This window comes from Petaurus breviceps, unplaced genomic scaffold (genome assembly GCF_028583685.1).
Source record: "Petaurus breviceps papuanus isolate PSGF00001 unplaced genomic scaffold, PetGlider_PUasm1.0 224, whole genome shotgun sequence".
Classification (NCBI taxonomy): Eukaryota; Metazoa; Chordata; class Mammalia; order Diprotodontia; family Petauridae; genus Petaurus; species Petaurus breviceps.
In genome coordinates, this window is record NW_027185887.1 from 15,331,209 (window position 1) to 15,344,894 (window position 13,686).

The 13,686-nt window shown below is 39.8% G+C and overlaps 1 long non-coding RNA gene across 1 annotated transcript in view; it reads left to right on the top strand.

Annotated features, from left to right (window-relative positions):
• Positions 1–379: 379 nt before the first annotated feature.
• The window catches only part of LOC138166480 (uncharacterized), a 32,543-nt gene continuing 19,236 nt past the window's right edge, over positions 380–13,686 (top strand). Inside the window, exon 1 of the long non-coding RNA XR_011169605.1 lies at positions 380–660. This is a non-coding gene — a long non-coding RNA (uncharacterized lncRNA). The remainder of the gene's footprint in view (positions 661–13,686) is intronic.

Below are 13,686 nucleotides of genomic sequence, written 5' to 3' on the forward strand. Positions count from 1 at the left end.
TCTTGATCCATTTTTTTTTTATTTTCAGTTCGCTTTAGAGTGGAGTTGTCTAAAATCATTTATACGTTTCCAGTTATGTGACTGAAAGCTTCCTGATCAATATTTGTCAGAAAACTATCTCTCCAAGTATGAATGAGGCGAATTTGGGATAAGTAACTTTCATCCTGCTGAGATTGTAGGTTGAGTAAAGAATGTCCTATGAGGAGTATCAGAAAGTCCTTGCCACTCCCAGATCTCTTTGTCTGATGCCTAATATGCCTTTGTGTTACTTACAGCCTTCCTCCCTGGGGTCCTCTCTGAAAATGCTAACACTCTCTCCAGGGCAAATAACATTCACACCTTCATGTGAATGAATGTTTTAGCAGTTCCTTCTATGTCAGGATCATGAGAGTAGGATGATAGGACTAGGCACCTGGACAGTGGACTCTGTCAATGGAATAGTATTTGTAGTCCTTCCAATGTGGTAGAATCTGCCAGGACCCGGGCTTTGGCAGGAAGAGGCACCAAGAACCCAGGGTCACCTTCAGGCCCTGGTGAAATGTGGGAGGAGGGGGTGAAGAAAGAGTATCACAAGATTGTGGACAGAGCTGGAAAGAGCCTTGGAGGTCTATTATGAACCTGAGACCTAGGAAGATTAAGTAACTTGTTGGAGTCATACAGGTATGTTGGAGTCAGGTTCTCTGACTTCAAACCCAGCCCTACTTCTCCTATCTTCTGCTTCCTCACTGGCACAGGACCCTGAAAACAAACTTCTCTTCCTTATTTCTTCTTCAGCCTTGACAGGACCTTGGACTGTTTTAGATCTGCCAAATCCAATTTTCTCCATGGCATAATTCATTCCTTGCTGGAGATGTTGGTCTTTAGGAAGGAGCATTGATTCTGACAGACTACCGGGGTGTCCTCTGTTTTACCAAATGACTCTAAAAGATGGGAGGAACCTCCCTACAGTCTTATCCTGTGTTTGCAATGGATTCATACCCTGAGAAGATAAAGTCCATTCATTCACTATTGCACCTCAGTGAAGGGGTCTGGTGGTAGATAGGGTAGGTTATATAAACTGAACTGCCCACCCAGTAAGTTACGTAGATAGAATGACAACTGTGATTCACAGGATCATGGGATTTTGAACCAGCAGAGACCTTAGAAGCTATTAAGTAGTCCAAGCCTCTTCTTTTATAGATGAGGAAACTGAGGTCCATAGAGGTTAACTATCCTAAAGAGATATGGCTAATTGAGCCAGGAATAGAATCCATCCAGGTCATCTGAATCCAAATCTTACACTCTTTTCACCACAATATCCAGGCTACTCAGACATATATCACTCTTTTCATCACTTAATCAAGAAATCATTGAGCATTCATCAAGGACCTACTATGTGCCAGTCATGGTGCCAAGCATTTAGAATATAAAGACAAGAGAAAAACAGACTTTGCTTTCAAAGAACTTACATTCTGATAGATAAGGAGGAAGGAAGGAAGGAAGGAAGGAAGGAAGGAAGGAAGGAAGGAAGGAAGGAAGGAAGGAAGGAAGGAAAGCATTTATTAAGTACCTACTACGTGCCAAATGCTATGCTAAGGGCTTTACAAATATTATCTCATTTGATCCTCACAAGAACCCTAAGAGGTTGGTATTATTATCCTTATTTTATAGTTGAGGAAAGAAACTAAGGCAGATTAAGTGGCTTAGTTAAGTGGCAAGTTAAGTGGCTTGCACAGTCACACAGCTAGTAAGTGTCTGAAACTAGATTTGAATTCTCTGACCCAGACCCAGTACTCTCTTCATTGTGACAACTAGATGTCCCTTAGAGACAAGACATACACATATAGGTATATACAAAACATATAAAAGGACACATTTTTAAAGCAAAATGTGGAATTGTGCTGTTGTCATAAACACATCTAAGAGATAGAGGGTCTATCTGACAACATCACAGCCTTTTCTGGTTACAGCCCCAGTGAAGAAACAAGCACAGCTATACTACCAACAGATGACAAAACAGCAATCACCATGGTATTGACATTTTCTACATAAATCTAGATGGATTTACAGGAATCTTGTTGACATGTTGACTCTTGAGTCTGCCAAGATTTCTTTGCTTAAGTTTGGATCTTTGCTGAATTTCCAGTATCCTCTGATGATCTCTTTTCTCCTCTCTATCTACCCACCCCTATCCTCCATAACACCCTTCTCATTATCACCTTACAAGGGCCTTTACACTTTACAAAGTGGCTTGAAGTACTTCTTGGTTGCTGTGATGGATTGGCTTTCTGGTGTTTGGATAAATGTTTTGGTTCTGTCTTCCATGCCAAGAGTCTGTTAAATTTTTTGATTCAGAACTATGCCAGCATTTTTATAGCCACCATGGGCACTGTGAATATCACATTAGCATTATAGGTACATGTAACATTACCCTCCCAAAAATTCTGTGGCTAGATTTCAGGGGTCTGTGAATTGGATGGGAAAAAATGACATCTTTATTTCAATATAATTATTTTCCTTTTTAACCCTATGGATTTTTTATACTTTAAAACATTATTCTGAGAATGAAGGAAGCAATTAAGTTTGGATCTTTGCTGAATTTCCAGCATCCAGTATTATGTATTATTATATATTATGTATAATTATATTATGTATCCAATTATCCAGTATTTATGTGCTAGGCACTATACTAAACACTTTACAAATATTATCTCATTTGACCCTCATAATAATCCTAGGAGGTGGGTGCTATTATGATTTTGCAGTTAAGGAAACTGAGGTGAACATATGTTAAGAAACTTGCCTAAAGTCACTAAATGTCAATAAATGTCTGAGGTTGGTTTTGAACTCAGGTTTTCCAGACTCCAAGATTAGCCTTCTACCCACTGTTCCACCTACAGGAGAAACACACAAAAGACATGAGGTATATATTAACATTACAAAGGGAAGGATCTTATGTCTTGCGATATTTTTATGGTTTAATCCTGGCTCTGAACACCATTATAGTATATTAGGTATATTCTTCTTAGGTCTCTCTTGCCTAAACTATTATTCCATCTTGGACTTGAGGAGTAAAGGGCTTGTTAAAAATATAGTGCTAGAAAATGGGATTTAGACTTCTTGTGGGCCAGGGCTTCATTTATAGAAATGACAGTTTCTTGATCAGAATTCTAGTACAATATATATAAAATAATGTCTGGGGAGAATATATTTGGCCAGTGACTTGCAGGTTTTGTCAAAAGGTCTTTCAATTGAAAATGGAGTGGTTAAGAGAAACTACCACATTCAGCCGCTAAGGAATAAGCCCAGAGAGAATCAAGTACAACACAGAAAGAGAAGTATCAGTGGGGATATAATTTTTAAAGAACTGAAGCAGTAAGAAAGACTATTTAAAGAAGAAGGGTAATAATAGTATTCATGGCTGTAGATAGCCATGCAACAAATATGGAGACTGTGAGTAATAAACAAGGCATAATGCAAAAAGGTAGAATAAACATGGGCAGTACTAAGACTCGATGATATGTGACATAATTAGAGCTTCATATTTCACAAAAAAAAAGAAAAAGAAAATTGAGGTCTTTCTCTGAGATTCCTCTTCTTGTTTAATTGTATTAGTTTTGTCCGACTCTCTGAGACCCCTTTTGGGGTTTGCTTGGCAAAGATACCAGAGAGGTTTTCCATTGCCTTCTCCAATTCATTTTTACAGATGAGGAAACTGGGGCAAATAGAGTGAATTGACTTGCCCAGGGTCACGCAGCTAGTAAGTGTCTGAGGCCAGATTTGAACTCAGGAAGATACAGGTTCAGCATTCTGTCTACTGTGCCACCTAGCTGCCTTCTTCTTACCTCTTTTTTAAATCTTATATCAGTCAGAAATTTCCCCCTACTATCTCCTCCTTCACATCAGTCTCAGAAGTGACCCTTCTTCTTACCAAAGCCAACCATTCTATATGCACCCTTGCTCTCATCTTTTTCCATCTTCTCCAGAAGATTACTCCCACTCTGACCCTCACCTTCTTTTTTATCATTGATCTCTCTCTTCACACTGGCTTCTTTCCCTGATGCCTAAAAATATGCTCGTGTCTCCCCCGTCCTTCATGGAAGTGCCATGCACCCAGTTCCCGTTCCATGGCCAATCAGTAGTGCTCCACCCCAGACCAGAACCAATTACACAATGTCTATACTTCTCTTACATGCCCTAAGGCCTTTGTGAAAGCAGACTTCCCGGCTTCTTCTACATTGGGAATTCTATCCGTTTCCCAACTCTGCATATTCAAAAACCCTCACTTGATTTTATAATCTTCTCTGATTCTCATCCTACATCCCTCCTCCAATTCTCCACTAAACTCCTTGAGGAAGCTGCTTGTGCTAGTAGCCCTCAATTCCTCTCTTCTCATTCTATTCTCTTTTTTTTTCTTGAGGTGGGGGTAGGCAATCAGGGTTAAGTGACTTGCCCACGGTCCACATAGTTAGTAAGTGTCAAATGTCTGAGGCCAAATTTGAACTCAGGTTCTCCTGACTCCAGGGCTGGTGGTCTATTCACTGTGCCACCTACCTGCCCCCATCTTATTCTCTTCTAAAACCTCTGCAATCTGGCTTCTTCATCATTCAACTGAAACATTTCTCCAGTCACCAATAATCTCTTAAATGCAAAATCTAAATAGCCTTCTCTGTCTTTATCCTTCTTCACCTTTCTGCAGTATTCAGCGCACCTGATCACCCTCCTCTCCTGGACATTCCTTCTTCTCTGAGTTGTTGAGCCACTATTCTCTTCTTGGTTCTTCTCCTGTCTGATTGTTCCTTCACAGGATCCTTTGCTGATTTTTCATTCCTGTCACATCTACTAGACTTAGGCATCTCCCAAAGTTCTATCCTGGCCCCTCATCTTGCTACCCTCACCATTTTACTCCCTTTGCATCATCTCTATGTAAATCATTCCCAGACCCATGTAAGCAGCTCTGGTTTCTCTTCTGAGCCAGTGTCCTGCATCAAAAACTGCCTTTTAGATATCTTGAACTGGATATTCCTTAAGAATCTCAAACAATATCATCTTCTCCACAAATTTCCCTCACTTCCAAACTTCCCTATTCCTATTAAGGGTACCACTGTCCTTCACAGTCACCCAGGCCCACAATTATCACCCTTGATTATTCACTTGTATACACACACACACCCTCCCCCATACAGAATACATTGCCAAATAATAGCATTTATACAGCACTTCCAAGTTTTGCAAAACACTTCATAAATATTATCTCATTTTATTTATTCTCACAGCAACCTTGGGACAGAAGCGCTATTATTGTCCCATTTAAAATGTAGGTATAAAGATGTTTAGTAACTTGCCCTAGGGTCACATTTCTAGTAAGCAGCTGAGGTTAGATTTTAACACAGTACTTCTTAACTCCAAGTCTCACTCTCTATTCACTGCCCCACCTTTCCTATACACCTGTGTACACATTTCATCTATACCTCTCACATCACCTCGCATTTAAGTCTCCTCCACTATACTCACACTGCTATTAGTCTAGTAGAGGTCTTCAAAGCCTTTCACTTGAGTTACTGCAGTAATTGGAGCTCCCCCAAAGTCTTTCCCCTGTCTAATACATCCTCCACATAGCTGCAAAATTGATATTCCCAAGGTACAGGTCTGACCATGCCCCTCCTTGCTCAAGAAGTGTGGTGTCTCTTTATTGCCTCTAGGATAAGAGAAAAACTCCTCTGATTGGCATTTAAAGCCTTTCACAATCTGGCTCCAAGCTATCTTTTTAGAATGACTTCCCATCCCTGACACCCCAAATTGTCATCCAACACACACACACATTCATATACACACTGACTCACATACATACACAGTGACACATACATGCACACTGATTCACATACACACTGACTCACACAATTGACTCACAAATGTACACACACATTGACTCACATATACACACACACACAAAATGTTCCAACCAAACTGTCCTATTTTCTATTGTCCACACACAGCATTTCATATCCTGCCACTTTACCTTTTCCCTCTTCCTCTCTACCTGCCGTGCTTCCCTTCCTCCACTTCTTAGAATCACAGTTTCCCCATCTGTATAATGGGTCTTATAATACTTATACCACCTACCTCACAGGGTTGTCATAGGGAAAGTCATTTGCATACCTCAAAGCACCCAACTTCCAGTTAAATAGTCAATCAATAGTATATCTCCTCATTACATAGTTACCAGACCGGAACAAGTTGCAGAATGTCTGTACATGCTCCAAATCATACAGAAAGACCCTTCCATTATACATAACCTTGCCTTTCTGGAAGCAATCAGTCTCTCCATTCTTGATGCTCAAAACCCCTCCCTTGATCCTATGATCCAGGCTAGCTATCTTTCCTCCAACTAAGTTCCATGAGAAAACTGCCCACGCTAGGTGTCCCCAATTCCTCTCCTCTTACTCTCGTTAAATATTAAAAGAGTCTCATGGTCCCATAACAATGGCAGAAACACTAAAGTGCATATTGGACTGAGGCTCACAATAAATGCTAAGGAAAACACAGAGAGCAAGACTTGGCTATCAGGCTATCAGTTCAGGGTGGTGAGAATAACATTTTTTTCACATTTCTATATTACTCAAAATGTGGAAGAAAACACAGACCAAGAAAAACAATGAAAAAAATAAAGAAAGTAAAAAGTAGTATTCTTTGACCTGCATTTAGACTCTATCAGTTCTTTCTTTCGAGATAAATAGCATTTTTTATCATGAATTCTTTGGGATTGTCTTAGATCATTGTATTGCTGAAAATAGCTAAGTCATTAGCTAAGCTGATCATTGTAAAATATTGCTGTACTATGTACTGGTTCTGCTAACTCATTTTGCATCAGTTCATGTAAGTCTTTATAGGTTTTTCTGAGAGCATCCTGCTCTTCATTTCTTATAGTACAATAGTATTCCATTACAGTCATATGTTACAACTTGCTCAGTCATTCCTTAATTTATGAATATCCCCTCAGTTCCCAATTCTTTGCCACCACTAAAAGAACCGCTATAAAAATTTTTGTACAAATAAGTTCTTTTTCCTTTTGTATATCTATGGAAAAAGATATAGAGATATCCTTGTTGTGTTATTACTGGATTAAAGGGTATGCACAGTTTTATAGCCCCTTGGACATGGTTCCAAATTGCTCTCCAAAACAGTTGGATCAGTTCACAACTCTACCAACAATGCATTAGTGTTCTATTTTTTCCCACATGACCTCCAACATTTGCCAGTCTAATAGGTGTGGGGTGGTACCTCAGAGTTGTTTTAATTTGCATTTCTCTAATCAAAAGTTATTTAGAAATTTTTTTTCATATGACTATAGATAGCTTTGATTTCTCCTTCTGAAAATTGCTTATTCATATCCTTGACCATTTATCAATTGGGGAATGACTTGTATTCTTATAAATTTGACTCAGTTTTCTATATATTTGAGAAATGAGGCCTTCATCAGAGTTATTTGTTGTAAAAAAAAATTTTTTCAGCTTTCTGCTTTCCTTCTATGTTTATGTAAATTTTTTTTAATTTAATATAATCAAAGTTATTCATTTGACATCTTGTAATGCTGGTGAAAATAATGATGATGGATGATGGGGGAGAAGGCAGAGCTACTAAATTCCATTTGTGGCTCTGTGTTCTTTACCAAGAGGGTAGCATGAAATTCTGGGTTCAAGAACTTCCACTGAAACATATTGACTATGTGATCTTGGACATGTCCCTTAGCTTCTTGGTGCTCCAGGAAATTCTCTAAGACTCTAAATTGCAGGAAAGGTTCTAGCCTCTGTTGGTAGAGGAAGTTTCTTCATCTGGGAGACCACTGAAATCACACAGGTTCAATCCTTATCCTGTTGCCTATCCAAGTCTGTCTTTATCAAGAGGAATGATCTTTAGACTGAAAAATACAGGGAAGAGAAAGGTTAACAGGAAATAGAAATTCATGGTAAGAGGGAAGATTAGAGTATCCCCAGGGCCATGGAAAAAAACTTGTGGATATGATTGCTGAGCTGTGGTCACTGATCTTTGAAAATGATGAGAATAGGAGAGTGCAGTCACAGAATTGGAAGCATTCAAATGCCCCAATTGTGAAAGGGGCAAGAAAATGGATTCCTCAAACTTTAGCCCAGTGAACCTAACACCAATTCCTGGGAAAAAAAAATCTTAGAGCTTATTATTAACAGGATGGCTTAGGAGTACTTTGAAAGGGAAGCAACAACCTCTAAGATTTACCAAGCTTTCATCAAGAACAAGTCATGCCACACTAACCTCATCAACCCCCCCCCCTTTTTAGGATACAGTTACTAGATCATAGAAATCTGGTAGATATAGTACATGTGAAGCAGTATGGTATAAAGGACAAATGATCAAATATTAGTCAGGGTTCAAATCCTTCCTCTTACACATACTAGCTGTGTTCATTCAACCTCCCTGAGCCTCAGCTTCCTTATCCATAAAGTAGGGGGGAAATACCTGCAGTACCTGCTTTACAAGGTTGGTGTGAAGGTCACAGTATACAATGTACGGAAGGCATCTTTAAGCCCTTAAAATTGTTGTTCGGTCATGTCGGATTCTCTGTGATCCCATTTGGGGTTTTCTTGGCAGAGATATACTGGAGTGGTTTGCCATTTCCTTCTCCAACTCATTTTACAGATGAGGAAACTGTGGCAAACAGAATTAAGTGACTTGCCTAAGGTCACATAGCTAGTAAATGTCTGAGGCTGGATTTGAACTCAGAAAGATGAGCCTTCCTAGCTTCAGGCCCAGCACTCTGCACCTTCTAGTTGCCCAAAAAGTACTTACAGTACCACAGCACACTATAATGAATAGAGAGTCAGCTCTGGAATCACAAAGACCTGGGCTCAAGTGCTGTCTCTGACACCTGCTGGCTTTGTGGCCCTGAGCAAGATGCTTAACCTGCCAGTGTCTCTGGCATATATAATTGTAGAGTAGGTCATGATTGCATTGGTAGGAGAAGTTTTCCCATCATGGGGAAAGAAATGAGGTTAAGGGGCAGCTAGGTGGTACAGTGAAGAGAGCATGGGCCCTGGAGGCAGGAGGACCTGGGTTCAAATCCAGCCTCAGACACTTAATACTTACTAGCGGTGTGACCTTGGGCAAGTCACTTAACCCCAATTGCCTTGTCTTATTCCCTCCAAAAAAAAGGAATGAAGTTTTTCATTGGACATCAACAAGAATCAACAGTGTGAAGCTCAGAGAAACAAAGGTAACTTGGGCTTTTTAAACTGAGGGTCATTATCTAGTTAGGACAGCTAGGTGGATCAGTGGATAGAGTGGTGAACCTGAAGTTAGAAAGAACCTGAGTTCAAATCCAACCTTGGACACTTAGTAGCTGTGTGACCCTGGGCAAGTCATTCACCTCTGTTTGCCTCAGTTTCTCATCTATATAAGGAGCTAGAGAAGGAAATGGCAAACCACTCCAGTACCTCTGCCAAGAAAACCCTAAAATGGGGTCACCAAGAGACAAACACAACTGAACAATAGCAACAACGGTATCTAGAACAACAGGGGTTCTAATCCTTCTGCACTTTGACCAGATCCCATCATAGCTGCCATTTTGTACGGTTTTAATGTAAGAATTCCTTTTGGAAGAAAAACCCTTAGGATTGGTTTCATTCTGCTCCAACAAACTGAATGATTTTAAGGTAATCAAGTAGCCATCAGTACAGTGGCATCTTGTATTTTTGAGTCATTTCTAACTGTAGATGGAGTGGTTTGCCATTTCCTTCTCCAACTCATTTTACAGATGAGGAAACTGTGGCAAACAGGCTTAAGTGACTTGCTCAGGGTCAGCTAGTAAGTGTCTGAGGTCACATTTGAATTTAAGTCTTTCTGACTCTGGGCTCATGGCTCTATCCATTGCACCACCTATAATGTAATCCATACAATGTTAAAAATCTAGAGAAGGTCCTATCAGGATTTTTAGGAGGATACAGAAAAACACAGTATACATGTCCTTGAATGGGTTCCATTCTGCAATGAGTACCCCCATCGATTAAATCCCAGAGATATCAATGTGTCAAATGTGTAGCTAAGCATCCCAGTGTGGCAATTTAAAATGAACAGAAGAGATGTCAGGTGCAGAGATGACGTACCATGAAGCCCTAATCTTGAGAAGAGTTCCCAGAAATAGGAAGGTTCAATGGACTAGATTTCATAGCAATAAAACAGCATTTTGGATCACAGAGACCACCATGGTGTGTAATACATTCCTTAGGCAGACAGTTCAGATATTAAGCTGAAAACATCTTTACTTTCTTTTTATTTCAGGTGAAGATCAAATCCACTTTTAAATCCTAAGGTAGTCTACAGTAGGTTTAGAGGTACTTTACTTATAAACTAGGGAGCGTTAGCAGCCCCAGAAGGACCCTTTTGCCACAAATGTATGCATGTAATATGGATTAAAAGTTGCACACGGATGCCAAAGATAAGCCCTCCACTATAGACTAAAAATAACTGCCACATCTACTGGCAAAATGATAATGAGGAAAAGGCTGGAGAAAGTCTCTGAAGCATCCTGATTAGAGAACAAAGATTTCTACTTCTCTTTGAACCTGGGAATTTCCACATTCCTATTCAGTTCAGAACCAATGCTAACAAGATAGAACATATGTGTGTGTATGTGTATCCTATTCTGCATAGATTGTTTTTGTCTCTTTTTTTAAGGTAGTCAGTTGTGTTATTTACATGCATATATAGCATTAATGCATTCATAAAAATGAATCTTTGGTTTTTATTTCAAAAGCAATGATGAGACTGACTGATTCAGCCACCCAGTTTGATAAAAATTCTGACCACCCAATTTGAATTTATGTTAATTGAGCAATATACCCCACACAGCTACTATTTAAAATACTTCTCTGCCACATTTAGATTAGAATATCTTTATTTTTCTTTAGTTAAACTGCTATTGTGTCCAAGTAGAGCAGAGAGCTAACATTTGTATAATTCTTACTATGGGCTAACAGAGGCGGGGAACCTGTGGTCCCTGAGGTCACATGTGGCCCTCTAGGTCCTCGAGTGTTGTCCTTTGACTGAATCCAGACTTCACAAAACAAATTCCCTCAACAAAAGGAGCTGTAGCCATGGACCCTGTGCTAAGTGTTTTATATTATTATCTCCCTTGATCCTCAAAACAACCCAAGGAGATAGGTGATATTATTATCCCCATTTTACAGATGAGGAAACTGAGGCAAATAGAAGTTAAGTGACTTGCTTGGGGTCACACAGTTAATGAGTATCCAAGGTCAAATTTGAACTTGGGTCTTTGACTCCAGTGTTCCATCCACTGCATTGCCTAGTTGCCCACAGATAGTACAGGGATAAACACAGTTAAAGCCCTTTAAAACCTGGCCCCTTCCTACCTTTGCAGCCCTTGTCGATTCATCAACACTAGCTCATACTTGGTGCTTTCTCACTGACTCTCCCCCATGTCTGGAACATTCTCTTTCTCACCTGTGCCTCCACATTCTATAAGAGGCCTTTCCCAGCATCTCCCATCCCACCGAGTGTTCGTGCCTTCCCTTCCAGGCTACCTTGTTATGTATATACAGTATCTATCTTATATACACATTGTTGTTTACAAGTTGACTTCCCTGCTAGAATGTGAGCTCCTTGAAAGCAGGGACTCTGAATTTGACTTTCTTATTATCCCTAACACAGTATAATTCATGGCATGAAGAAAGTGCTTAATAAATGCTTGTTGACTGACTGCCTGATTTTAATTAAGAATTCATTTTATTAACAGAGCACCAGCCCTGGAGTCAGGACGACCTGAGTTCAAATCCAGCCTCAGACACATAACACTTATTAGCCGTGTGACCTTGGGCAAGTCGCTTAACCCCAATTGCCCTGCCCCCCCCCCAAAAAAAAAGAATTCATTTTATGTCTCACTAGCTAGATTGTAAATTCCAGGTCTCATCTTTTTATTGTATTTGTTCATAGCACTTAACACAGAAACTGGGCAAATATATACACATGTATGTGCATGTATATCTCTATCTAAACATATACATATACATATATGAGACTGAGTAAATATCTATTGTTTGATTCCTTTTTCCTAACTGAATCCATACAAGTCAAATATTTATCCTCTGTTTCCTCTTCCAAGGACTGTACCCTTTTCTTACTAGGCCTAGTGAGACCTGCCGATTGTCTGACAAATACACCTTTCCACTAGGCTGGAACTTGCTTCAGGCCTAAGACTATATAATTTTATTTTTCTTTTAATTATGTTTTTCCCCATCTAGGAAAGTTTACTCTTCCTGTATCGTGCCAAACCGCATAATCTGGAAAAAGGAACTGCAGCTTTAGCTGGAAAGGACTAATTGGGCTTCAGCCATCACTGGAAAAGTTGCAGTCCTTGTTTAAAATTATTATTTTAACTGGCCAAATGCCCTTTGTTCCCATATTAACAGTCTCTCCATGGTGCCTGAAACCTTGAGATTATTTTCACTTTTCTGCTAAATTTCACAAGATAAAAACCAGCACACCCTCAACTTCAGAAGTAAAAACTCATGTGAATTTTTTTTTTTAATTCCATATTTCAGAGGCATAAGCCTGTGAAAGTAAAATCTCTTTGTTGGCTAGATTTCCCTTCATGGATCCATCTTGCCAGCTGCTCTCATTGGCAAAAGCAAACATAATATTTTGGTATTGTTAATTTGTCTGTTTCAGAAGAGCTCTGCTATGTCCTTATTTAAACCATACACATTGACATTAGTCTGGCACTTAAGACGATATTTTTGCACTGACTCCGTTTCGGACAGTAGCAGTGTGAAGCTGCAGTAAAGCACGTCCAGGCTAACAAACTGAGCTTCATTTTGTTCTCCAAACATAAATAACTATAAAAGGTCTTTAAAGTGAAAGTTTAGAGTGATGCATTTTTTCATAGTTGAAATCCTGACCCACAACTTAATCCCATGAAGCTCTACAGGCAATTTTAGAAGGGAAAGCTAAAAATGACCTTCACAATCATGAAGTCCAGGTCCAGCATTGTGAAGATGAGAAAACTGAGACCCAGAGCAAGTCATTTGGCCAAGGTTACATTATGGCTTAGAACCCAGGTCCCCTAATGTAGCAGCTAGGGGGAACTGACTAGTACCTGATGCTATCCATTCATAAGCATCAGTTCCATAAATCAGATGTTCACCATCTCCTGTCATGTGTATCACCTGACCCCAGAGGACATGTTGGAGTAACTACCAAACTCTCCTTGGTTCTCAGAGATCTGGCAACCTCTCTCTCCTTAACCCTGCCTCTCTGTGGGTAGAATTTCCTTTTCAAGTTGGTGTAGAGTCTGTGAGTACAAATCAATCTTATGATTCTAGTTTCCATAATATCCTAGGAAAGCTCTACCTCTTCCACTCAGTTCTTGATAGGTGTAATGGTCATGGGAATTTGAAGATCTTCCCTGCCCCTTAATAAGCTGAGGGGAATTTGAAGACCTTCCCTGCTTTGAAGATATTCCCTGACCCCTAATAGGCTGAATGTAATCACATGGAGCCTGTGATAGGAGGAGTTTGCTGAAGGGTAAAGCAGAGTCCACAGGAATCTGGGAGTCAGAGCAACTAGACAGTGGGAGAAAGAGGATGTTCAGGCAAGGAGATATCTAAGCTTGTGAGTGTTGGTTTGTGGGAAGGCTAAATGATGGTGTGGCTCTCT